The sequence below is a fragment of the Canis lupus genome, chromosome 23, assembly GCF_011100685.1.
Source record: "Canis lupus familiaris isolate Mischka breed German Shepherd chromosome 23, alternate assembly UU_Cfam_GSD_1.0, whole genome shotgun sequence".
Taxonomy (NCBI): domain Eukaryota; kingdom Metazoa; phylum Chordata; class Mammalia; order Carnivora; family Canidae; genus Canis; species Canis lupus.
This window is the reverse complement of record NC_049244.1, coordinates 30,641,472-30,667,865: the sequence shown is the minus strand read 5'-3', so window position 1 is coordinate 30,667,865 and position 26,394 is coordinate 30,641,472. Positions and strand designations below refer to the sequence as shown.

Below are 26,394 nucleotides of genomic sequence, written 5' to 3'. Positions count from 1 at the left end.
TCGTTTTTCAGGGACTGGTTTAAAACATCATCTCTTCTGTAACCTTGATCAAGACAGCTTCATAGGATTGGAAGGACAGGAAAGTAGAAATAGCTAAACAGATGAGCTGATTTGAGGGCAAGGCTCTTGTCTGTTTTGTTCTCTATTTCCGCCAGGGTCTAGAACAGAGTCTAGCACATGGCAAACAGTAAATATTTATTGAATACATGAGTTAGTAGAAGTATATTAAGAGCAGCAAAATCAGGTTTTATGAGCTAACTAACATGTTGTATCAGTAATTTTAGTTGAATGTAGTATTGAAAATATTCATAGCCCTTTCTTGGAGGATCAAAGACAGATGATTTTGATGGGCATGTAGTGTTGATGAACAATAAACTCCTGTTGTTTTACGTTACTCAGATTTGGAAATCTTTTGTTATCATAGCATAATCTGGTATATCCTAAAACAGTAATTGGCATCAGAAGTGGAGTGTTCCTGTAACAACAAAAAGGCCTCAAATATAGGGCACTGACTTGGGGTCAGGCAGTGGTCCTATATAGAAACTCTTAGTGGAGCCTGGAAAAATGGCAGTCCAATTTGTTGTAGGAAAACTTTTTTTTATAATTGTCAGATAATTTAAGATATATATACATTATACCTGATAAGCCTGTTGCTTTAGGTGAAGGTGAAAAAATGAGATGGTATTAGCATCCTTTGCCTGCTTTTGGTTGCATCTGACAAAAGTACTATGAAAAAAAGAGATGACTTAAGAAATGGATCCTTTAGGGCAGCCCGAGTGGCTCAACGGTTTAGTGCTGCCTTCAGCCCAGGGCCTGATCCTGGAGACCTAGGATCGAGTCCCATGTCAGGCTCCCTGCATGGAGCCTGCTTCTCCCTCTGCCTGTCTCTGTCTCTCTTTGTGTGTCTCTCATGAATAAATAAATAGAATCTTAAAAAAAAAAAAAAGGATCCTTTATAAGCAGAAATCAAAGGGACTAAGAGTCCAGAAAATCCAAGTCTTAAAATGATTAGAAGAAGCAACTTCTTTACAACCTAAACTCTAACAGAAAAAAACTGAGGAGACCTTTGAACAATGAAGGTAATTAAATCTTAGTCTCAGGGAAAGGACCAAATTAAAGGTGTGGCTTTATAACCTTTAAAAAAAAGTCACTGAATGGCTTAAGATGGTCCCTAACTGGACAAAATGGCCCAGGAAAAAGGGATTAAGGGTGTAGCTCTCCCCTAAGAAGTCCAGGGTACTTAGAATTAAGTCTAGAAAGAGAAGAAGGATTTCCTTCCCTGCCCAAATTTGGTGATGTAATTTGTTTTTCTAATGAAATGTGAGCAGGAGTGATGCTTTAGCAGCCACCACTCCATTAACAGGAAGGAATTCTCTTTCCCTCCACCACAAAACTGGCAGTGTTCCAGAGAGAGGCTATATCATTAGCCTAGGTCTCAGAGTAATGATGAGCAAGCAAAGCTACAGCCCATCCTTGTTGGCATGTAGCATGAGGAAAAAATAAACTTGTGACTGTCATCTTCTGCTATTTTGTGGTAATTTGCTACCACAGCATAAATCAAGCACTCTGACAGATATAGGGACTTTTAAAAACATTCCTCAAAACTTCAGAGGACGATTTCATAATAAAAGAGGTGAAAATTTACTCACTAAACAAAGATAGTCAACAGTGGGAGAGGTTTTGGTGAATTCAAAACCTAATTATCTTAAGGTTCTGTAGGGGACTACGCTTTGTAAAAACTGAACTCTTCTGATTTTGCTTTCTCACCCCTCACATTTTTCTGAAACAATCTGCTTGACTGTCTTGCTTATGGTACCCACCCTCCATGCTCAAATTTTATTCACAATGCTACTATTCAAAAATACATGGTCATGTCCTTCAATTAATTCTAAATGAAAAATGATTTATTGTTTTTGATCATTAATAAACTATATTGGCATATTCAGGATTTCTTTCTTTGCAAAGAACTACCAAAACCACTGTTTAATTAAAATACCAGCTCAGTCAACTATGATAAATCTTTATATATTTAGCACCAGTGGCTACAAAATGCTGTGTTGAACCCTTAGTTTAGATCCTCATATAGAAGTAACTGCCTCTAATGATACCTAGCATGAGGCAATGTTCTTCTTTGTTCACAAGAGCAACGAAGATGACACACACTATAGTCTCAGAATACTTTAAGCAGTCAGCACAGTTCCTGGCACAGAGCATTTAATCAGTTTTTCTCCCATACCCAGACTCCTCCTTGCCTCTTTATTGGAGAGATCTGGCTGATAAGACTTCCTAACATTTTAAGGTTTTAAAACAAAAATGGCAGATGGTTTCTCCACAGCAAAGCTTTTAGAGAAGCTCAGTTTTCTAGACTAGGGTGATTAGATGTCTCTTATAGGACTGGCTCCACTGTCTTAAAAGGCTTAATGAAAACAGAAGGAGAAATTATCAGGAAAAGAACACAGTAATATCCAATAAAGATTTAATTGGCTCCTCTCTCCCCCTGTTTTTGTGTCTGGTAATATTCAGGGAACTTCTACCCTTGAGATACCTCTCGAATAAAAAGGTCACTGTTCCTGAGTAAGAAAATGATGTCTCTATGGTTTAAGTTTTGCTTCTTGCCCTGATTTAATATGTCAACTCTGATTTTATTTACAAATCCTAAAGGCCCTCACCCTGGACATTAGCCCTTTGGCCCAGATGCTCTAACAACACTCTGTTGCCAAAGGTCATTCCCATGTTCTCAAAATTGTAATCTTTAAGGTTAGAGGAAAAAATAGTTTCTTCTTCATGTGATAACAAATTAAATGTGGAGATCTCTGTTGCCATGGAAATGAGATTTTTCTTGCAGTACTGGCCTTATGCTGGCAGATAAAGCCAGTACTATAATCAATCAGAAAGTAGTACTTCATTTTCCACATACCTCTTACAGATGGGATTTTGAGCAAAAGCATACAGGACCACATTTTATAGGCCCTAAATATCCATGGGTAGAAATCTCCCTTCTGAAATACCAGCATGCCCAACAAAATGCCAATCTATGCCTTCACCATGCTCTGCTGAGGAATTCACTAAAAGCTGGACCATACAGGCCAATCTTTGATTCTTATCAGTTTCCTGTCAATAAGTTTCTTTACTTTCTTTGGTCTTATCTAATAGGTCCTTCATGTCTGAATTGCTTCGTAAGAATCAACTTGAGTTTAGAATTCCTTGGACTCTGAATTTTGGTATAAGGTTAAGGGGCATAAATTACTATCTCTAGAACACTGTGTCTTCACAGAGGAACAACTTGGTAGAGAAGATCATTTAAAGCTTTTCCTAAAATAATAGATAAATGGATGATATTGTCTCTTCTCCTGTGGAGAACAGTCAGCATCCACTCCCTATAGAATTCCACATTAAAATATGGTGATCTGAGCAGGGTCTATATTTATATATGTTTCCCCTGACAGTAAAAAAGTTATCTACTATGTATAAAGATCATTTCAGAGAAAAGCAAATTGAATAAAAAAGGATAAAATGAATCCCCAATCACTCGATCAATCAAATTAAATGTCTTGATGTCATCATAGGTAGACCATCCTAGGACAAGGGCTGTGTGCACAGGTATGGGTAGCCAGAGGAAAAGGAACCAAGGCAGAGTCGATACTACATGTCACCAAACTCATTTCTTGTCCCCTGCAGATAAGTGCTAAACTGTATTTCCAAAGCACCCCTGCAGTTAAGTGAGATCATGTGATTGAGCTCTAGTTAATGGTCTGGAAACAGATCCACCTATCTCTGTTCTGCATGACCTTACATTTTCTTTCTCACTTTGCTGCCAGGTAGACAATGAGAATCCAGCAGAGGGATGCTAAATCTGAGAAGATGGAAGACTTACATTATAGAGAAATTCTAGGTCCTTAAATTACTATATCGAACAAGACCCTTCATCTCCCCTCCTGCTAACCTACATTGAATAGGATGTGAGTGATAAATTTTTATGTCAAACCTCTGAGATTCTGACTTTTTGTTAAAACTACCATTACCTTCGCTGACTAAAACAGAAAGCTAAATGGATCCTGAAATATGAGTCCTTCTGTATGTTCAACTTACCTTAAAGAGCCAAACAGTGCCTTGAACTAATCTTAAAACAGTTTTACGTTAGGATTTTGAGGTGACTCTTTGTTATTGATCCTCTGAGTTTAAGGGCCACGAAGCAATGTTTTTTTTTTTTTTTTCAAGATTTTATTTATTTATTCATGAGAGGGGGGTGCAGAGACACAGGTAGAGGGAGAAGCATAGTACAAACTTGAAATTGATAGCCAAAAATATAAAAATTATCCCCTTGCTTCCGCAAATCCTCCATGTCTACAAAAAAAATAAAATAAACCGTCTCTAAAAGGGGAACTCATAAATGTCATTTCAGGGCAGAAAGAGAGGACAAGGCAAGGAGAAAACATCTGATCTCTTTCAGATTATTTACTCATCATTTATATGAGGAGATTATCTTCCTACTATACCACTTTTCATTTTCCAAATATGTAGTATGCAGACTTTCCTGGTTTGATGAGAAAGGTTTCCAAGAAAATTAAATGTCAAGGCTGCTTGGCTTATTGGTTTTGTTCTATATAAATTCCCTTTTTAATTCAGCTTTGAATAATAACATTCCTCAGTGTCAATGTGACAAAATAGCTTCAATCTTAATGGGCTGTGAGAATTGAGAACGGAGGTGAAGACTAGCTATGGTTATCATTTGAGCAGATTAGAAACAAAGAATTAAGTCTGAAGACAGCTTTTAATGGCTCTGAGGAAGCTAAGTGGCACGTGAGGCATCAGAATTTTAAAAAATTATTTATTCTTGCTTTTTTCCTTTTCCAGAGACTCGTGCCCTGATACATGTAAAGCTTAAAGTAAGCTAGAACACTTTCCTGAATGGATAGGAAATTGCTGGGAAAGACATGTTTTCCTTTTAGAGCTCCTTCAAAACTACTATTGAGTTGTACAGCCCTGTAAGACACAGGCCCAACATTCTTCTCCATACCTCTCAACCCTATAGTAGCTCACATGACGTCATTCTATTACAGAATTTCCAACACTGGAGGTGGGTAGTGTTGGGTGATGATGAAGATCAGGTTTGGTGTGGATCCAATATTTAGTCAAAAAAGATTTTAATTTTTTAAACCCTCTTTCACTTTACATATACAGAAATACAAAACAGAAGCTAAGAGAATAGCGCTGTGCCCAGGCTCTCAGAGATAAAACTTCAGTCTATGTAATTTGCATATGCAGGCACACAGAATCATGTAATCTCAAAATTCTTTCCTACTAGAATAAAAAAGCCTTTTTATTGTGAAACACTTAGAATAAAACAGTGCAATTCCTTCAATTACAATGTGAGAAGACAGAAAGGTTAAATGACTCACTCAAGGTCTGGTTCTCTGATATGACCTAGTGATTTAATATGACACAGAACATGCTCGCATACACATACACACACAGGAGAAATTAAATACTAATTTGCATGTTAAACCCTCAGATGTCTGGAAGGACTGTGATATTTAAAATATCATATCCTCAAAGTATGCATCATCCAGTAAAATTATTCTTAAAGACTTGAAACCTAGGATTAGAAAAAAAGCTGTTGCCAACCTTGTTGCCAAGGTTTTATCAAAAGGAAACTTGGATTGGGAAGATTATTTCCTTATATGCTCTTTCCAGGGATAACTGTACAAATCAATGGAGAACATATTTTTCCACAGATTTGTCACAATATGCTCTCAACTGATATTTCTGTTTCTACTAACAAATAGGAAAGACTAAGTTTTAAACTGCGTTTTGATCCCTAAGCCTTTTCAGAGACCCCAAGACAGTGGTTGATGCTCTGCCTTTTCAAATCACTTTACATGACATGGCTTTGCAGATGTGGTTCAGACTTAGGATAGTAATAGATTAATTATAAGTTGTATTTACAATAGGAACAGAACAGTAGGATCAATTCAAATGGCTAACCAACTCCTACCTCCAATGTTTTGAAAGTAAGATTCAGGTATGCCACAAATGGATCACAAATAGTTACCAACACTGTGAAGCAACCCTTAATAGTTCCTCATGAAGTGGACAGTGTTGGCTCTGTTGAAAATACCAAAATGAAACAAAAAAAAATGGGTTATTTTTTTTTATTTCTCAAGCTGAAAAGGATGTCAACCCTGTTCTGGAATCTGCATCCTCTCTCAGATTTAAAAGATCCTCAATTCATTTGCCAAGCATGGTAGAGGCAGCTGCTTATTATTGGGTGAAAGTTTTCCTACCAATACTCGGTTCTGCTTCCCAGTGCCATGGCCAGGAGTTAGCCTGTAGGATCTTTGGCTCCACAAATGAAAAGGGGAACATACACATGGGCAGACTGTCAAGGAAGAGCTTCCCAACTCTCCCTTCTATCTGCTCCACTTCAGGCTTAGGTGGCCAAGGAGTTGGGATTAGACCACTACATAGCTAGATAGTTCCTGCATGGTACAGGACATGAAATGGTAAACACAAACACCTCTGGAGATAGGCAGAAGTGTAGGTAGGGTAAAGGGCAGAGAGAAGTTTAGGAGTTCAGTAGAAAGTACTGGTATGTCCATTCAACGGAGGAAACAACCACTTGTAGCTGAGACCCCCAAACAGAAAGTTACTTTTCCAACCGAAGTACCTTAAAATATCCCCTATTTATTCTATAGTCAGAGCAAAGAGGTTCCTGCATTGAAAGAGGGCACAGATTAAGAATAGACAAAGCCAGAGGAACAAAGCCAAGCCAAACCTTGGTTAAGTGATAGAGAAAGCAGCTGTACAATTCTGAAGAATTTGTGGCAGGAAGCAAATTTCCTTAAAATACAGCAATGAAGATCATATTTTAAAAGACCTCTCTGGAGGTATGTAAGCAGAAACCAGGATAAATTCTGTAGACAAGAAAGAAAAACCTTATTGGTTTACTTACTATCATACAATCAAGAATATTGTATGATATTCAGAAAAGACCAGCTTAAAAAAAAATCAGTTTTTTACCTAATATCCATGTACAAATTAGTGATATATGTTCATAGTTTGAGGACTATTACAGAATGTATAAGTGGGCTTTCAAAGTTTAAGTTACAGAGAATGCAATTTGGAAGTGCAGGGAAAAATGTAATTTTTAATATTTTTAAATTAAAAAAATTAAAACGTTATCCACAAAGAATTTGGCTTTCCTTTTGAGCCCTCCCTCATCTACTATTTTTTCCCCTCATCTACTATTAGAGAAAATGTTACACTATTCGCTCTTAACCAATTTCCGTTGAACCAACTAGCTGAATTAATCAGCACTCTCCATTCCTTCTCCACTTCATACTGTTTCCTGTGGTGCACTGAGAACTCACCAGTAACAGGTTTCTTTCTGCTTTCAAGAGTCAGTTTGTGCCCCCAAATCTGTTTATGTCCATCTTATGTATTATTTTAGTTATGTAATATGATTAAATGTACTGCAAAACAGGAAAAAAGCATGAAGAGAAAGTGCTGTTTGTATGAAAACTAAACTGAATGCTTTGAATAGACTTAATTAAGGTGAGTTTCCTTTAACAAAGCTTTCAATCAGGTATCAAGGCAACTGTAAAAAAATTTAACTATAAAAAAACTAAGATTCTATACTCAAATTTCTTTGCAAGTGGCTAAAAGTTATTGACCTATTAAAGAAAATACAATTAGAAATTGTAAATGAAGCATCATAGGTGTGATTTATGCTAGAAATAAGAGGAATTCTAACTGGACAACCAATATACAAAGGAAAGGTCTTGGCCCCACATTAAAAGACTGCTGTATGAATGTACATGTACATTACAATAAAATGTTTAAGATATATACAAATGTATTTATGACTGTTTTAACCATTTTTTAAAAAAATGGTTTTACAATAAAATGTTTAAGATATATACAAATGTATTTATGACTGTTTTAACCATTTTTTTAAAAATGGTTTAAAAAAAATTGGTTCTGATCACATCTGATGTAATGCCTTCTCTGTAACTAAATTTCTGATCCAGTTTACACTTTAGTTCAATACAATAATTTAAACAGCTCCTTTAGAAAAGATTCAAACTCCCTGATAGCTTCCCCTCTTCCTATAATGGCACCAGCCCTCCCGTGTCCAATGGGGATTGGGAGTAGTCATCAGGCAAAAATGTCAGTCTTTTCATAGACAGTGCCTGGCACCTACTGGTCTGCAGTAATGCCTTTAGTTTCCTTATCACCATGTCTTTCTGGCCTCTAATGCTTAAGCACCAGGCTGGCCCCTTCTTTTACCTCCAGCAATGATCCCAGGTAGCTCTTGCCAATGCCCCTTTGTTCAGCTTTCTCTCAGCTCTGGCTGGCTGCAGACCCCAGAATGTGCTCCTGTACTACTCAGCCAGCTGCCCAATGGTCCACACCAACATCTGCTGTGATGTTTCTGCTTCTCATCTCAGCAACATTGCTGCATGACAATTGAGCTTCTCCATACTGGTTTGTAGAGCACAGTGCTCCTCCCTCCCCAGGCTCAATAAGAACACAAAGAGATTTCTGAGTCTGCAGCACTTCTCTGAAGTCTTCAGTATCCCAATACCAAAATGTAGAACTGTGGAGATGCCCCACTTGCACACATTTCTGTCTCCCTCCCTCCTTTTATTTTCCTTTCTCCCATCTTTACCCTAGCCAGGACAGAGGCAGAACTTCTTTTGTTTCTCATATCATCTCTTCCTCCTTCCTAATTCCAGTCTCCATACTATAGAAGAACCTCATGAGCTGGGCCCTCTAGGATTGTCTTCTCTATACCTACGGAGCAGATAAAATAATTTAATGGGCCTTCTCACTCCTTACTGCCTGCTTTCACACCCACTGTCGTGCCAGTCTCCTATGCTGAAGCCATAAGCCCATCTTAAGAATGATGTGCTGCAATGGGACAAGACTTAAAGGGAAGGAAGGGAAGATGTATTAGGGTGATATCTGTGAAAACATACATTTATTTGTTTTTATTTACTTACTTTTCATTCCAGAGTGAGGGTTCAAACATTCCTAACATTTTTGTTATTATTATAAAGCCTTCTCTAATTCTAGCTAAAGATTAACATCTGCCATTTTTATGAAGATGTCTGGACAGTACAGTGAAGATGCTGGTTCAAGAAAGGACAAAACTGACTTATGTGCACCTCTTACAGAAACACCATCTTATCAAGACATGTTTGGTCTGGGTACTATTACACAAGGAATATCATGCCTGGATTTCAGAAGACTTCATAGAAAGGACATCTGTATTCTGCATACCTCTAGCTGGGCCCTATGTTCCTGGGATAAGGGAAGAACGGTTTGCTGGCTGAAGCAGAAATAAATGTCTAAGGCAGTGTTTAAGGCTACAAGACTATTATAATATGGGAAGAAAATGCCTTACTGTGAACCTTCAAATCAGCAGACATAGAAACTGCAATATGAGGGGTGCCTGGGTGTCTCAGTCAGTTAATCATTTGACTTGATTTCGGCTCAGGCCATGATCTTGGGGTTATGAGATGGAGCCCTGCACTGGGCTCCACAGTGAAAAGTCTGCTTGAGATTTCTCTCCCCTCTCCCCCTACTCACTCACGCTCTAAAATAAAACTTCTTAAAAAATTAAAAAACCAAAACTGCAACATGACAATAGTTTGCCACTACCTAATGACCCTGGCATTCCTAGGATTCCCTTTTCATCGTTTGCTAATGCATAGATGTGGCCCGTGAGAATTCTACGCTAGAATCTCAGGTTGGTCTCCCTAAAGGGCAATCTCCTGAGGTCTTTTTAAAGAACTCACTGATATGTAAGAACAGAGAACTCTCCGGGAAGACTCAAATCTATGAATTTTCCAAGAGAAAAACAAATTTTAATCTTTTGTATTCTGTTTAGGACTATGGGCCCTGAAGGGAAAATCTTACCTTCCCTCCCCTCAGTGCAGTCTGGTTAATTCATCTACAGTGGGAAGGAAGGATTCTGCTTCCATTAAAATTGGAATGAAAAGCCGGCAGAAGCTATTGGACCTTGACACATTTGACGGATAAATGACAGCCTGGTAGCAGATCAAGCCAAGGTGGGGTTGCCTAGGTAAGGTGGACTCTACTAGGTGGAGTACTAGGCAAAGATTTGGGGTTTAGAGACAAAGGCTATTGCCACACGTTCATTGTGACTTAAAATATCTTTGACTCAATGCAAAAAGACTTCTGAATATTTAGATTATGTTTCAATGTTTTCAGGGCCCAAAGCATAAAAGCTGAAATTTAATTTCGGTCACTGTCAAACTACTTGTTAAGAGAACTTCCCAAGAGTGGACTCTGAACTGCTTTTATGTTGGTTAGCTGCTAAATCTCTATTCCAATGATCAGAGTCCAAGATTAATATGGTGATAATGAATAATATCTCTGACTGAAATTCGTACTTCTGGATTTGGTCTACTCAAAGTGTAATTTTCTTATAGCAAAATCACTCCTTGAAAACCTTTTATATGTTCCACTTACATGGGCCTGAAAAGGTTTCTTTTTTTGCAATGGGGTCTTTCATAGAAAGATAATATCTGAGTCTAGGCTGTGGGAAGGGCAAATTTAGTGATGAAGTAACCCTAAACATTTGATATTTAGAAAGAATGTAGATTTTGCCCTCAAAAAGCACAGATCTAAGGAAGGAAGTTGTCAACTAGAGTGAAGTTAAACACACACACACAGTTTCCAGGTTCAGAGCAATCATAAGGAGCAATGTAGTAGCCCCTGAGTAGTTTCCTCTTTTCTTATGATAAAGAAATCTAGAGTGACAGGACACAGGTAAGGCCACTCAGGTTCTTTTCTGGAATAGGACAACTGATCACAGATGAGACTCCTCTCTACCTTTACTGACACTTGGTACCACCAACTTCCTATGATTATTTGGCTTCCTGTGTCAATAACTGAAGTTAATTTTCAAGCATATATTTAATAGATTGTCTTTATCTGAAAACAATTGGGAAAAGGTCACATTCTCTGAATAAAGAATAAATGGAGTGCTTTTTAAAAGTGTGTGTATGTGTGTTTCCCACCAGAACTGCCCAATATATCTACCATATAACAGCCTTTACTTCATATAGGATATTCATAGCACAGTCATAATGAAAGTAATTCTATGAATTTGCCTGTCATCCTTGAGCAGGGGCCATGCTAATCCCTCTTTGTCATTCCAATTTTAGCATATGTGCTGAAGTGAGCACCATAATGAAAGTAATTTAAAAAAAATCTATTTCAGGGTTTTATTTCCTTTGTTAGCCAAATGATTCTGGAAGTGCCTGATTGTCTAATTCTACGAGATCCTCATTTGTTAATGTTGTTCACGTGACACAAGTAGTTCAACAACACTTTCAACAACTTTGAATTCTAGCCTCGTAAACACTAAATGTTTAATAATTTCTGTGATAAGCAGCAGGAAAGCTAATGTTTTAAAGCAAGTTTCTAGAACTAGATTGCCCAGGGTCCAATCTTGGTTCTACCATTCCTATGCAACATGTCCTTGAGAAAATTACTGAACTCTCTGTGCCTCAGTTTCCTCATCTGTAAAAGGAAAAATGGGGATAATTGTAGCTTATAAGGCTGTTGTAATGGCTAAGTGCAAAACACTTAGAGCAGCACCTGGTACACAATAAACACTATGTAGATCTTGACTATCATTATCATCATCATCACCATCAAAAAGTCTGTAGAGTCTTTATTATTAGCAAGACTGCAGGTATGCCTAAGTTGTGGGAACTTTTGACACCAAAGTAGTAAATGAGACATTGAAGTAAATGAGGAAAGTAATAGTTCTCTATCAAGAAATTGTTATAATCAATCCATTTGTATCTCTTTTTTTTTAAGATTTTATTTATTCATAAAGTCACAGAGAGAAAGAGAGAGAGGTAGAGACACAGGCAGAGGGAGAAGCAGGCTCCATGCAGGGAGCCCGACGACGTGGGACTCCACCCTGGTTCTCCAGGATCACACCCCAGGCTGCAGGTGGCGCCAAACCGCTGTGCCACCTGGGCTGCCCTCCATTTGTATTTCTTTAAACTATTTTTTTTTAAACTATTTTCTAAATCTTGAGTCTTCATTAACAAGATAATTAGTGGCTTATGCTTGGCTTATTAAGAACATTTTTCAGAAAAAATGTAACTCACTCGAATTACATCCTAACTGTATGTAACTAAAGGGCATCTATTTAAGTTTTATGTTATTTTTCTTCATGCCCCCTTGCAGTGCTTCTCAATGTTTTCCCAGAAGAATACCTAATAGGAAAGAGCGCTAATATACACTGCCTCACCCCCTCTCCAATCCCACATTCTGGAGTCTTGAGTATAGTGGAAAGTGGCCTCTCTAGTCAGGAAATTTCCTTGAAGTCTCCTGTTCCGTCTTTAAAAAGAATGCACATTTTGCTTTATATTCTGTAATATAGCACTTGAATATACAATTTATATATCTTGAATATAAAAACTATGTCACCTTAATATAAAAATAATTTTTGATTTATCATCAATAAAACTTGATTATTTTGTCCTCAACATCCTCAAGTAAAACTGTGACTCTCTAAAAGCATATTATATGTATCTGTTTATCCTATAGCTTTGCTAACTTCTTTCACGTATCTAGTAAGTGTGGACAAATGACAATAGTGGAGGCATAGATTAACGGAAAGCCAGCTAGCACCATGACCATCTGGTAGTGAGTTATCTAGATGTCAGGAGAAAGCTTGAACCAATGGACCTCAGGCTTACAAATAAGTGAAATAGTGAAAAGAATCAACTGATAACTAGCACACCTCACAGGGCTGTCTCTTGCTAAGAACACCCACTGCTTTTAGTTGCTTTAACTTCCATCAGTTACTTAAATGAAAGAAACATGGGCTAGAGTGATAAGACGTTTAAGCATTATCTACAAGTGGACAAAACAGTATAAAGATGATTAACCATGTCCAAAACGTACAACAGATAATGAATTTGTCCAAAAACAAAACCCCCACAATTTTGCACAAATATCTGTATTTTAGAATGTGTCTACTGGAAGAAGAATGTGTCTAATGTACTGGAAATACATTAATGAATAGATGTTTATCATGTTTTGGGGACCTCTTTCTCCACAGAAACACAGACTTTGATCTTTTAAAAACTGATTTTAATATTTTGACCATTTCTTTATTGAAGAAGTAAAATGATATTTAGCTGCAAGCACACCAACAATACCTAAATTATTTATGTTTTGATGACATTTTAGAATGTTAATGTGTATCTGAATATTGGATACATTTTAAATATGTTTACAATTAAAATTTTGGTTAACTACATTTTGACTAGTTTTGGCTTAACTATACTTTAAATTATCTGTGGTCTTTCATCTCCCCATTTATACCTTGGTTAATTGAGAGCTGGGGGATCCTGGAGTCAATAGAAGGGTTTTCAATAGGCAGCATCATAGACTCTTTCAATTTTTTTTTTTTAACTAAGTAGAAATGGAACGGTAGTCTAAAGCATTTGGGTAGCTCTGATTGCCTTTTATACAACATGGTTCTGTGTATGTATAGGTGGGCAGTGTGAATATTAGTTTTTCTATTATACTCATAAACGGAACCAAATGCTTAGTTTGAAATTCTTAAAAAAAAAATCTCTGAGGAAGCACACACTACTACTCCCTACGAGTAGATGGAGAAATAACATCATCTCTTTTCGTGAAATTTTAAGGAAAATGTTATTTTAATAAAAAAAATATGGGGGTGCCTGGGTGGTTTAACTGGTTAAGCATCTACCTTCAGCTCAGGTCATGGTCCCAAGGTCCTGGGACTGAGTCCAGCATTGGGCTCCCTGCTCCATGGGGAGTCTGCTTCTACCTCTAGCCCTCCCTTCTGCTAGTGCTCTCTCAAATAAATAAATAAAATCTTTTTTAAAAATATGAATACTTTGGCATATAAGTTAGCTTTCTCCCCATGTCTCCCTACTGCTAACATCAGAGGAGTATTGAAATAATGAATGCACTGTTGATAAATCCAAGAAAACAGAAGTATTAATATCTGACCCCACCGTTGTTTCTAGTACACCTTCACTGAGATGGCTTGTGGTTAATCAGCTAATCATGTCTTTTGTTCAAATCACTGTGTTTTTATTCACTGGTGTTAATCTACACAGCCATCTAGTATTTAATAGATAATTGCCTTTTCCAAGTCCCAGGAGCCTGAACAGCATCTTAGGGGGAAACTGAAATAGATATATCCTTGCTAGGTGAACAATTGACTGATAATTTTCAACTGGAATACAGATTTTGCCCCATGTGACAATGAACCTGGAATTTATATGGGAAATGATGGTTCTGATACTCTTTAAAGTGACTTCCACTTTCCTTACTAGTCCAACTGACCCAGCATCTCCAGGGGTGAGACCCACAAAGCTGTAGTTCTACATGCTCTATCTCAGGTGATTCTAACATATATTTTAGTCACTGGAGTAAAATAGTCAACAGCACATAGTCCCTCTCCTGCATAGATAATATTGTAGGATTTTGCGTATAATCAGTTTTTCTGAGGATAAAAGAAGTATATGCTTACTGCAGAAAACTTGAAAAATACAGTCATCCAAAGATAAGCCCAGAACCATATCCAGCAATAATCACAGTTAATATTCTATATAACCTGCAAATACTCCTTTTCCAAAAAGATTATATATGCAAGAAAGTTAATAGTCTTCTTTTTCACTTACCAATACATCATGAAGAATTTTTAAGTTTTTAGGACAATGCCTTTTCATCGATTTGTAAACTCTCTTTATAGTTAATGTTTTTAAAATGCTCTTCTCAGTTATTTTGAATCATCCAATGTGTACTGCATGTAAATCTGCCCAAGCCTATTCTCTCCTTGGTATTTATTCTCTCAGGAGAGTCCCAAGGGCTGTCTCTTGGGCTCCAAATGAGCTCTCACAAGCTCTCACAGCTCTCACAAAGCCCCTTTATCTCCATGGAAGAATGATCTAGAGATTGTCCTCAATTCATCCCTTCAAGTCACTCTGCTCCTGCTTTTGGCCCTTTTAGGAGTGATATGAAAATATGCTATGTAAACAGAGATTGTTCTTTATAATAAGTTTGCAGTCTTTCCAGGTATTCAGTAAGATCACAGAAAAATGACTTTTAAAAGAAACAAGTGAGTCTCATGAAATTTATTTTTAGTAAGCACACCTTATAGCCTTCATATCAATGGCAGTTATGTCTTCACATTTTGTTAGGAGTATAAATGCATAAAAAAGCCTTTTCCCAAAGGATAATGTGCATTCCCCATCTATACTGCTCTGTATTTTTTTTTTCCAATATGGTACTCTGACTGGATACATTAACTATCTCCCAAGCCGACTTAAAAATACAGATGGTCCCTGACTTAGGATGGTTCAACTTGTATTTTTCTATTTTACAATGGTATGAGAGTGATGTACATTTAGTATAAATCATACTTCAAATTTTGATCTTTTCCCAGACTGTCAATATGTAGTACACTCTTGTGATGCTGGACAATGACCTGCAGCTTCCAGGCAGCCATGCGATCACTAGGGTAAACAACCAAAGCACTTTCAACCATTCCGTATCCATACAATCATTCTGGTTTTCACTTTTAGTATTCAACAAATTACATGAGATATTCAACACTTTATTATGAAGTAGGCTGTATGCTAGATAATTTTGCCCAACTATAGGCTATGTGTTTTGAGTATGTTTAAGGTAGGTTAGGCTGAGCTATGATGTTTGGCAGGTTAGGTTTATTAACTGCATTTTCAACTTACAATATTTTCAACTTCTGATGGGCTTATTAGGATCTAAACCTGCTGTGAAGATCTGTATATTTGTCATTTATAGTATTTTCCATAGAAATAATACTTATACTGTAAACAATTTAAATTAGCAAAAAAAAAAAAAAAAAAAAAGACTCCCACAGGAACCCCCTAATATATCCAAGGTTGTCACACTTAGCCACAAAACCTTGTCACATTCTCAACTGTATCAGCAATGCCAAGCACAGTGCCTGATACATAGTCATTAACACTCAAAAAATATTAAAAAGTTAAAAGTCTTGACTACATCTCGCGGCCAGTAAGGCGGCAGAATAAGGACGCTCAAAAACCCAAGACTCACTAGAAGTTCAGTGTTCCTTCTATTATATCACACTGCCTCCTTCTGGCCTCTTAGGCTCCAACACAGTTCTTCATTCTCATAGGCTACTGGGTCTTCTTTGTTCAGGGATTTGCCAGTTGTTCAAGATATCAGGCTTTCTATACATGGCTCATGAGACTGCTGGGTTCAGGACTGTGTTAAATCATTGGTGTACTGCATTACCTGAAGAACTAGCCTTTAAAGGAACCAAGAAACACTTCATGGTGTCAGGTCAAATCAGGGAGAAATCCTTGTTCCCACTGCCCTTGCTATGACTTGACACTTGGTCTTTTCTGCTGAGATTAATAAAATTATTCTTGCCACACAGTAGAAAAAGGCACTAAATATAGTTCATGCAAAGACAGGCACATAAAGATGGTTTTGATGACTGTTCTATAATGTGATTTAAGAGATGAACTCTAATGCATAGAAAGGAGCATTATAAAGAGATAGTTAATAAAACTAAGCATCTCTGATTGGAAGTCACAAGATGAAACCTAGGTAAGGATAACTAGTAACAAGCAAAATCCTTGTTTAGAATAGTGACAAAACTGAAAATCAGGAACTTGAGTCTGAAACACATATCTGTCAGAGAACAAGTCCCTAGTGTGGGACAGACTGGGGCCTTTGCCAGCAGCCTGAGCTTCGGAAATCTGGCAACCAGCGCTGATGGGACTCAGAGGGAAGTAAAAAGTGAGAGTAGAGGAGGATTGAGTAGAGAGAATATTGACTGTGTCAATATTCTCCAGACTTTTTAGATCCAGCCCTTTAGGAAGGCCAAGGGCTGAAATATGCTTCCTTTCTCACAGTCTTCTAGGTTCCAGCTGCCAATCCTTTTAATCTGGTTTCTGGTGCAGAAAGGGTTGGGGATCAGAGGAAGCAGCAGGTGAGCTCCTAAATGACTGTCCCTAAGGCAGAGTTGCTGATGGCCTGGCTAGGGCAAATAGGAACAGCCTTTTCTTCCCTCATCTCTCCACGCAACCATGACAGCCATTACTATCTATAATTCTCTGCTCTCCTTATACTATCCTCCTTGATTCTTGAAGTATATGAGGAATTTGGGGGCAATTAAGCCATCATTGGTAAAGCTGGGTTAAGAAGCACTGTGCCATCCCAGGGGATCATGTGTAAGTCCTACACCTTTCCTGGCTCTAGCCTCCCACATTGTCATTTCCCTAATGACAGGAGGAAGAGATAGATAATGGCCATTTTATATGACAATTTAAGAGGATGGGCAGGAGGAAAAGGAAAGCAAGGCAAGAAGCCAGTAGCCCATTTCAGAAACAGGGTTCCCCTGCCCTCAACCTTCTGAATCTTTATTTCCCTCATGAATATTTATGTCCTTTGGCACTCTCTGGGGTGGATGGCAGCTGAAAGGCTCAAGACTGTGGCAGGTAGAAACAGAACTGACAGGCAAGCATTGCAAAGTAGGCAATAGCCATTAAATCCAAGTTCCTCGGATGCAGGATGGACTTCTGACCAAAATCTAGATGAGGTGGGAGAAAAATCCAGCCCCAGATGTTACTATAATGCCCACATTACCTTTTGGAAACCACATTCCCAGCCAACTATTTCATATGCTTCCAGAAATAAACAGACAAAATGCAGCTGGGAGTTTTGAGCTGTGCTACTCTGCAAATCATTTAACTGCATACAAATGATAGCTATTATACAGGCAGGATCCCCCAGAGAACTAATTTCTATTCCCAACTTCTCTTCTAACCTGATGAGTCAGTTAAGGTCAGCTGGTTGAGCACTGTGCTAAAGCAGCCAAGAGTTCAAAGCAGCAGCTTTGGCAGACCTGGCAATTTTGCTTCCTTCAGACCATATCTTGTGATGCTAAGGGTCTGTCTTACAAATGTGTGCTGGACCTAAGGGAGCCTAAGAGAGAGCACTGATGGCTCTAGAAGCCAGAACACACTGGAGAAAAAAGTCAGGAACAAAATATGGCTGACCCCTACTTTAGGAATCAGAGTCACTATTATGACTATATAGTAACATCATTCTTCATCTGGGTCTGCTTCTGATACCAGGTTCCTTTCTCTGCCTGTAACAGTTCCCCTTCCCTTTTAGGTGTGGTTTCTAATTCACAATAGTTAAAATAAATGAAGTTAACATCATCATCTAATCAGAGTCCATAAAGTTCTAAGTGAAGTGTAATTCTGTGATAATAGACATCTCCTCCTATCCAGAGTCTAAAGTTTTGTAGCAAGATACTAAAAACAAAAGACTTACCTTTTGTGTATTTAGTTCCAAATAAAAAGTTTGAGCTTCGGTGCTTCCCAAGTAGAGCTATTTCACAGTCTTTCTTAAGTATCATTTAGTTTATAATTCATTAAAATCTTTATTCAGTTTTCCCTTTTTTGCTGTACAATTAGCAGATACAAAATTGTTACTATGACTATGTCCAGTCCCCCCTTCACCAGCCATACCACCAGGTTCCAAGTGTGCCTGCTAGACTCCTGGCTTTTTGTTATGCTGATTCAGAAAATGGGTCCAGCACCTGGAGGCTCTCAGCCAGGTTACAGTTGTTTGAGGATCCTTCTTTGGTTGAGTGTTGGCAGGGAGACAGGAAGATAATATTGGTGAAGCTGCCATGAATGTTGAGTACTGTGAGCAATAGAGATGGCAAGACAGGATTTTACCAAGTGTTGTAATTGGTGAAAAATATACCCTCCCACCTTTGACATTATCTTGTGGGAGTAAAGATTTTAATTGCTCTCAGTACTACTTTTCTGAACAGCTGTTTCTCTGAATATGTCACTGCACAGAATCAGGACCGAATGGAGCCCCAATTATATTAAGGTTTCACTTTTTTTGTTTTTCTCTAGTATAAATAATAATATCTAACATTTATTGAACATTTTCTATGTCATTCATTTATTCAATAAATATTAACTGAACACCTACTGTATTCTAGGTACCACTGCAGGCACGAGAGAAATAACAACAAAAATAGGCCATGAAAGGTCTCTGGCTTCATGAAGCTTATTTCCAAATGAGAGTAGAGAGATAATGAACAAATAAACAAATGAGATATGAAGAGTGATAGGTAGCTACTTAATTGGAACAATTAAAGAATGCCTCTTTGAGGATGTTCAGCTGGAATTTGATGGTGTGAAGAAGCTATCATGTGAAGATCAGTGGATGAGCATTACAGAAAGCAGAAATAGCTTGTACACAAGTGCCAATATCAGCAGGTACTTGGAAGTTTAAAAAAAGATCTGTGAGTTGAATGAAAAAGGCAAAATTGTACAAAATGACATTTAAGATGGAGGCAGGGGCCAAATCACGTAGGGCTATACAAACGTGGGTGAGGAGATCAGGTTTAATTCAGTGTGACAAAATTCAGAACTCACTAGAGGTGGTAAAATACAATTTTTATTTTTAAAAGATCATACTGGCTTTTATATAGAAGATAGCTTTCCAGGGGCACCTGAGTGGCTCAGTTGGTTGAGCATCCAACTCTTGATTTCAGCTCAGGTCATGATCTCAGCATCCTGATAGGTAGCCTTACCTTGGGCTCTGTGCTCAGCAGGGAGACTGCTTCCCCTTCTCCCCCTCTGCCCCTCCTCCCCTCCCTACTCATGCTGTCTAGAATAAATAAGTCTTCAAAAAAAAAAAAATTGCTTGGGGATCCCTGGGTGGCTCAGCGGTTTGGCACCTGCCTTTGGCCCAGGGCGCGATCCTGGAGTCCCAGGACCTAGTCCCACATCAGGCTCCCAGCGTGGAGCCTGCTTCTCCCTCTGCCTGTGTCTCTGCCTCTCTCTCTATCATGAATAAATAAATAAATAAATACATTTTTAAAAAATAAAAAATAAAAAAATAGCTTACAGGGGACAGGGTGAAAGCAGGAAGGTCAGTTAGGAGGCCATTACAGGGGCTCAAGTGATAGTAAGTAGCCTTAATGTCAGACATCAATCCTTTGCGTGCATATAGTTCATTAAATCCTCAAAAAGTCCCCCACAGAGGTATATGAAATTACGCAAAGACCAGGACTTGGTATGACTGACCCAGATACTTAAGAAGTGGGCAGGACAGCTGGGCTGAGTGACTTGCAAAGAGAAGGCCAAGTCCTCAAAGTCAACAGAGATTTGAAGGCATGGCCAGGTTAGCAGTGACAGCAAGGTGTGGTCAATTGATTGGATCTACCCTGGGAGAAGCTCCATCAGTTTTTCTATAAATGGTAAGCATTCAAAGGTGGCAGCCCAAAGCAGCTAGCCCAGCCACATTCTAGTTAAAGGGATCTGGCCACAGGGTCAGGGGTAAAATATTTTTAACTTGAGCCTGGGGCAGCAGTGTTCAAACTCTTTGGGATGAGTCCTAGGGGGCTCAGGGATTTCAGGGAAATCTAGGCCTTTTCTGGGGGTCTTGATGGCAAAACAGAACAACCAGTGGAAGCCCTTTTCCCACCTACCTTCCTGAAACTTCCCTTCCCATGACAAAGACCTAAAATCTACAGATAAGGCCATGGTGCACCTTTTAGATACCTTCCCCTTTCACTGCTTCAATTTTCACAAAAACTTCAGCTTCCTGCTGAGGCCAACATTTAAATGTTAAATGAGTGACACCAACTAAATGTGAACCAAAGTTAACTACTGAGGGAGTCCATATCTACTATATTAGGTGTTGAGTAAAGTTACCATGCCCTCCAAGTCACAAAGTTGGAGTAACTGTTAGTCTGTGTCTTTTCTTTCTCTCTCCCCCTCCCTCCCTTCCTCCACTACCCTCTTTCCTTTCATACTCTCCCCTCTTTCCTTAAGCCAACAGTGAGTCAATCATGTTAGAAAAAGCTTTCTTTCAATTTAAAATTCCAGATATTTAAATGGGTCTGGAGAAATGAAGAGAGAGGGGTTGGGTAAATTCTGGGGTCTACCTTGAAATCTATTTTTGCTCACATTTAAACAATGTAAACTCTGAGTTTAAAAAATTCTCACAAAAGACAACAACCTTCAAGCACTCCAAGTAATATTTGTTCCTTCCAGCAATAAGCAAAGGATAGAAATAAAGTAGAAGAGAACACAGGCTGGCAAGCCAAAGATCAAGGCTGTACTCAATTATTTGTGAAAACTTGAGCAAATCTCCTAAATCCTCTAGACCTTTGTTTCCTGATTTATTTAACAAGGGAGCCAGACCAGAGTGCTCCCTAAATTCAATTCAGTGCCAGGAATTTGGAAGATGAAGTGAAAAGACACTAAACCACTAAGGAAAAGGTTTTCTTCTTCAGTAAAACTGCAGAAACAACCAAGAATAAAAAAGGAGTATTGTTTTAGGACCAAATCCAACTCTTTGGTGTAGGATGGTTTATGAACTGGAACCACATACATGTTCTCACAATCTCACTGATCTCAATCCAGACCCACTAACAAAGCAAACAGAGTTGTTGTCTCCTCATACATATGATTCCACTGAATCATGGGAGCTCTTCTTCTCCCACTATATCCACTTTCTAGGAACTTTTCCTCTTGAATCATGGAGTTCTGGGAACTCATGACTTCATCAGCAAACACTGTGATTTCCTTGCATTTAGACCCTCATAAGGTTGAAGATTTCAACCTTAAACTGTAACCCACCTGAGGTGAAGTGGACCCTAAGACAAGCCCATTAGCCCTGGAGGATGCCTTCTGCCTCACAATGGCCACAAACAGTCCTCAGAAGCACATACTAGATTAATGCAAAGCATACCACAGGAAAGCACTATAATTTTTGACAACTACCAACAGAGAAGGCGACTGTGAATCAGGAATTTTGTTTGATTTCTGGCTTCCCCATTTTTCTTAGCATGCATTCATACTTGTAGTGATATCAGGAGTAAAACCATTCATTATACTCTGTGTTTTTGTTGGTTCTTCCCAAATAAAATGGAACAAAACAGAAAGACTTCCCATAGATAAAGTATAATTCAGAAGAAAAGTGGAAGCAGCATGAAAGCATACATAGTAGCAGTTAAAGAAAAGAGGCCCTAGAGCCATACACTGCCTGGGCCTGAATCCCAGATCTGCTACTATTAGCTTGGGTAATTCATGTAACTTCTCTGTGACTCAGTTTCCTTATGGAGGTAACAACAGTACTCACTCATGTGGAAGAGTGCCTGACCCTGACTTAGAGCCACTTAAGTGTTAATGATCACCATCTCCATCACCATCATCATCATGATTTCTTAAAATTGAATGCAAACTTGTGTTTCTACCTTTGGAAAGAATTATATCAGAATTATGCCAAGTAAGGTACAAGAATTCCTGAAGCTTAGGTAGTTGAAGAGGTAGATCCCCTTGAGCAGATGGAGAAAAGAGCCAATTAGAGCACGGATAAATGTAGCCAAGGAGAACTGAGAGAATTGCACAAGTGTACAAATGCTTTAAAATATCTAAATTACAGGAAAATGGGCTGTGGGAATTTACCTAACTTAATTAAGAAAACTAGAATAAAAACTAATGTACAGGTGGAAAATCACCTGTCATAGTATGTCATAAGTATGTCATAAGTATGTCATAAGTATGACATACATACAAGTATGTCATAAAGATGAGTTCCTACTCATCACTGTCAACTGGTAAGATAAGTGACATACTGAACACCATACCACCTGGATTAAATAGGAGAAAATCATAGAAGACAATCTATCAGAAATAGCAGGATGTCACAAGTGAATATTTGGGGAGAAAATGAGTGCAATCTGAGGAGAAATGAATGTTCTTCCCTTGTATATGGCAAGACTGCATTTTTGTTGTCCTTTGCCAGGTGATTCATCACATGCTCCAAGAGATACAGCATGACTGTTAACATTCTTCCTATATAGGAAAGGCTGCTGATGTTTATAGACTGGTAAACATATCTACAAGCTGGGCTCTATGTTGTTATGTTAGCAACTTTTCACAAGCTTTGATTAGTAGCTGGTTGACTTTAGCCAGCTGTGGAAGAGGTCAACAGGATGGAGAAGAGGCAAGATGGTGGAAGTGTGGAGGTCCTAGTTTCATCTGGTCCCCTTAATTTAGCTAGATAACTATCAAATCATCCTGAACACCTATGAATTCAATCTGAAATATAAGAAAAGAATGAATTGAATTCTAAAATAGAAAAGCAGCCATTTTTTGTAAGGTAGGAGTGCAGAAAAGAAAAAAAGGAGGGGATATATTGGAAGCTAAATGGTGGGGGTAGGGAGGATGCATAAGCTGCCTACCAGAAAGCAATATAGCCCTGGAGTGCAAAACTGGGACCTTTAGAAATCTACTTCAGTGAGACTTCCCTGCCTGAAAGGTGCTCAGTGGTGAAGTGGGGCAGAATCCCAGAGGGGACAGTGGGATCTCAAGATCCCCGGAGTCACAGAAAGAATAGGTGTGTCTGAGCCAGCATAATTATCAAGGACTGGAGAGGGGAAACTGGTTTAGGTCAGCAAGCCTAGCATGGGACTCTCAGCTTGGTTCACATAAACCAGGAACCCTGGCTGACAGGGTGACCACTCTGTGTTGGGTCCCTGCAAAGGACTAGACTGCAGCAACACTGCCTTCCTGAGGGACAGGCAGAGCAGATGTGCACGTGACAGGGTGAACGCTCTCCCTACCAGGGCACTGCAAAAAAGTGCACAAATAAGTGTCCCTCTGCCTTCCCCCAAGAGGAACGAAGTGGCCGCACACTATAGGATTGGAGCCTGCAGAGTTTGGCATGCCCATTTTTATTTTCACCCTCTAAAGAGGTACGGAAAGCCTTCAGGGAAGGAAAGTCACACACAGCAAACAGCTTACACTGGGCCTGGCCCCCCTGGCAAAGGACGGTCGGTACAAGTCCTCCCAGGCACAGACACCTGAGAATCAGCACAGCAGGCACCCTCTGGGAGACCAGCTGAAAGAACAGATGAACCACAAGTTTATTGACTGAAAAGGATTGTAAAACTCCAATGCTAGGAGGAAATAGTATATAGAACTCAAACTTTTCTTATGATTGATCTCTCAGCTTAAAATTTTCCAATTTTCCCCATGTCAACTAGTTTCTTATTTTATCAATTCTTTGTTTTTAAGTCTTTTTTAACCTTCATTTTTATTTTTTTTTTAACACATTTTAGAGATACAGAATTCATTTTTGGCTTCCTTTCACTATATTCAATTTTATTTTTTGTATGTATGTTTTACTTTTTTATAATTTTGGACTTTAGTGTCTTCTAACACACAAGCCAAAATATACTCAGAACCAAGTGAATCACCTTATTTTGTCCACTCTGTAAGATTATATTCTCTCACCCCACCTCTCCCTTTTTTTCGTTTTTCTTTGTCCTTGTCTTTTTTGGTTTTGGACATCTTTGGATTTGTCTAGTGTGTATTTTGCTTAGCATGGTTGATATTTTTGATAGTGCTCACTTGTTCATCCATTCTTCTCAGGACAAAATGACTCAAAGGAGGAATTCACCACAAAAGAAAGAACCAGAGGTAATAATATTCTCTGCCACAGATCTAATCGACATAGATATAAGTAAAATGTCAGAGATGGAATTCAGGTTAACAATTATAAAGTTACTAGCTGGGCTTGGAAAAAAGCATAAGATACTGGGGAATCTCTTAGTGCAGAAATGAGATCTAATTGGGCCAAAATTAAAAATGCTTTAATTGATATACAGTCTAAATTGGATGCTCTAACAGCTAGGGTAAATGAGGCAGAAGAGAGAGTAAGTGACACAGAAGATAAGTTGATGAAGGAAGGAAGCTGAGGAAAAAAAAGAGAAACAACTAAATGGACCATGCGGGAGGCTTTGAGAAATCAGCAATGCAGTAAAACAAAGCAATATCAGAATTATTGAGGTGCCTGAGGGCAAAGAAAGAGAAAGAGCACCAAAAAGTGTATTTGAGCAAATCATAGCTTAGAACTTCTCTAATCTAGGGAAGGAAACAGGCATTCATGTCCAAGAGGTAGAGAGGGCCTCTCCCCAAATCAATAAAAACAGATCAACACCCTGACATATAATGGTGAAGATTGCAAATTTCAGAGATAAAGAGAAAATCCTGAAAGCAGCTTGAGGCAAGAGGTTCCTTACCTACAGAGTAAGGAAAGAGTAGGAACATCAGACTGGCATCAAACGTATCCACAGAGACCTGGCAGGCCAGAAAGGACTGGCAGGATATATTCCAGGTACTATATGAGAAAAACATGCAGCCAAGAATACTTTATCCAGCAAGGCTTTCAATCACAATGGAAGGAGAGATAGAGAGCTTCCAGGACAGACAGAAGCTAAAAGAATATGTGACCACCAAGCCAGCCCTGCAAGAAATATTAAGGATCCTGAAAGCAAAGAAAAAGCCCAAGAGTAACATAAACTGGAAAAAAAAAAAAAAACAGAGACAATCTACAGAAACAGGGACTTTACAGGTAATACAAAGGCATCTTATCTTTTAAGAGTTAGTTTGAATGTAAATGGACTAAATGCTTCAATCAAAAGACACAGGGTATCAGGCTGGATAAAAAAGCAAGACCCATCCATTTGCTGTCTACAAGAGACTCATTTTAGACTAAAGACATCTCCAGACTGAAAGTGAGGGGGTGGAAAAGCATTTATCATGCCAATGGACCTCGAAAGAAAACTGGAGTATCAATCCTCATGTCAGACAAATAGATTTTAAACCAAAGACTATATGCTAAGAGATGAAAAAAGACACTATATCATACTTAAAGGGTCTATCCAACAAGAAGATCTAACAATTATACATATATATGCTCCTAGTTATGGAGCAGCTAATTCTATCAACCAATTAATAAGTGAAGTAAAGAAACATTGATAACAATACAAGAATAGTATGGAATTTCAACACCCCACTCACAGCAATAGACAGATTATCTAGGCAGAAGATCAACAAAGAAACAAGAGCTCTGAATGACACACTGGAGCAGATGGACTTCACAGATATATACAGAGCATTCTATACTAAAGCAAGAGAATATACATTCTTCTCGAGTGCACATGGAACATTCTCCAGAACAGATCACATACTGGGTCACAAATCAGATCTTAACCAATACCAAAAGACTGTGATTATTCCCTGCATATTTTCAGGCCACAATGTTTTGAAACTTGAACTCAATCGCAAGAGAAAATGTGGAAGGAATTCAAACATTTGGAGGTTAAAGAACATCCTACTAAAGAATGAATGGGTCAACTAGAAAATTAAAGAAGAATTTTAAAAATGCATAGAAATAAATGAAAATAAAAACACAACTCCTCACAACCTTTGGGATACAGCAAAGGTGGTCCTAAGA

General features: G+C 38.4%; 1 protein-coding gene and 1 non-coding gene across 22 annotated transcripts in view; both read right to left on the bottom strand.

The window, feature by feature from the left end:
* TMEM108 (transmembrane protein 108) overlaps nucleotides 1–26,394 on the bottom strand; it is a 343,329-nt gene that overhangs the window by 182,423 nt on the left and 134,512 nt on the right. For 7 of the 21 annotated variants that reach the window (XM_038570882.1, XM_038570869.1, XM_038570878.1 and 4 more), the window contains one exon: nucleotides 18,659–18,765. The exons of the other annotated variants lie outside the window; for them this stretch is intronic. The gene's annotated coding sequence lies outside the window, so the exon portion shown is untranslated. The remainder of the gene's footprint in view (nucleotides 1–18,658; nucleotides 18,766–26,394) is intronic. 21 annotated transcript variants of the gene reach the window in all.
* On the bottom strand, nucleotides 11,116–11,219 carry LOC119865493. The gene has a single exon (XR_005377320.1). It is a non-coding gene; the product is annotated as a U6 spliceosomal RNA (small nuclear RNA).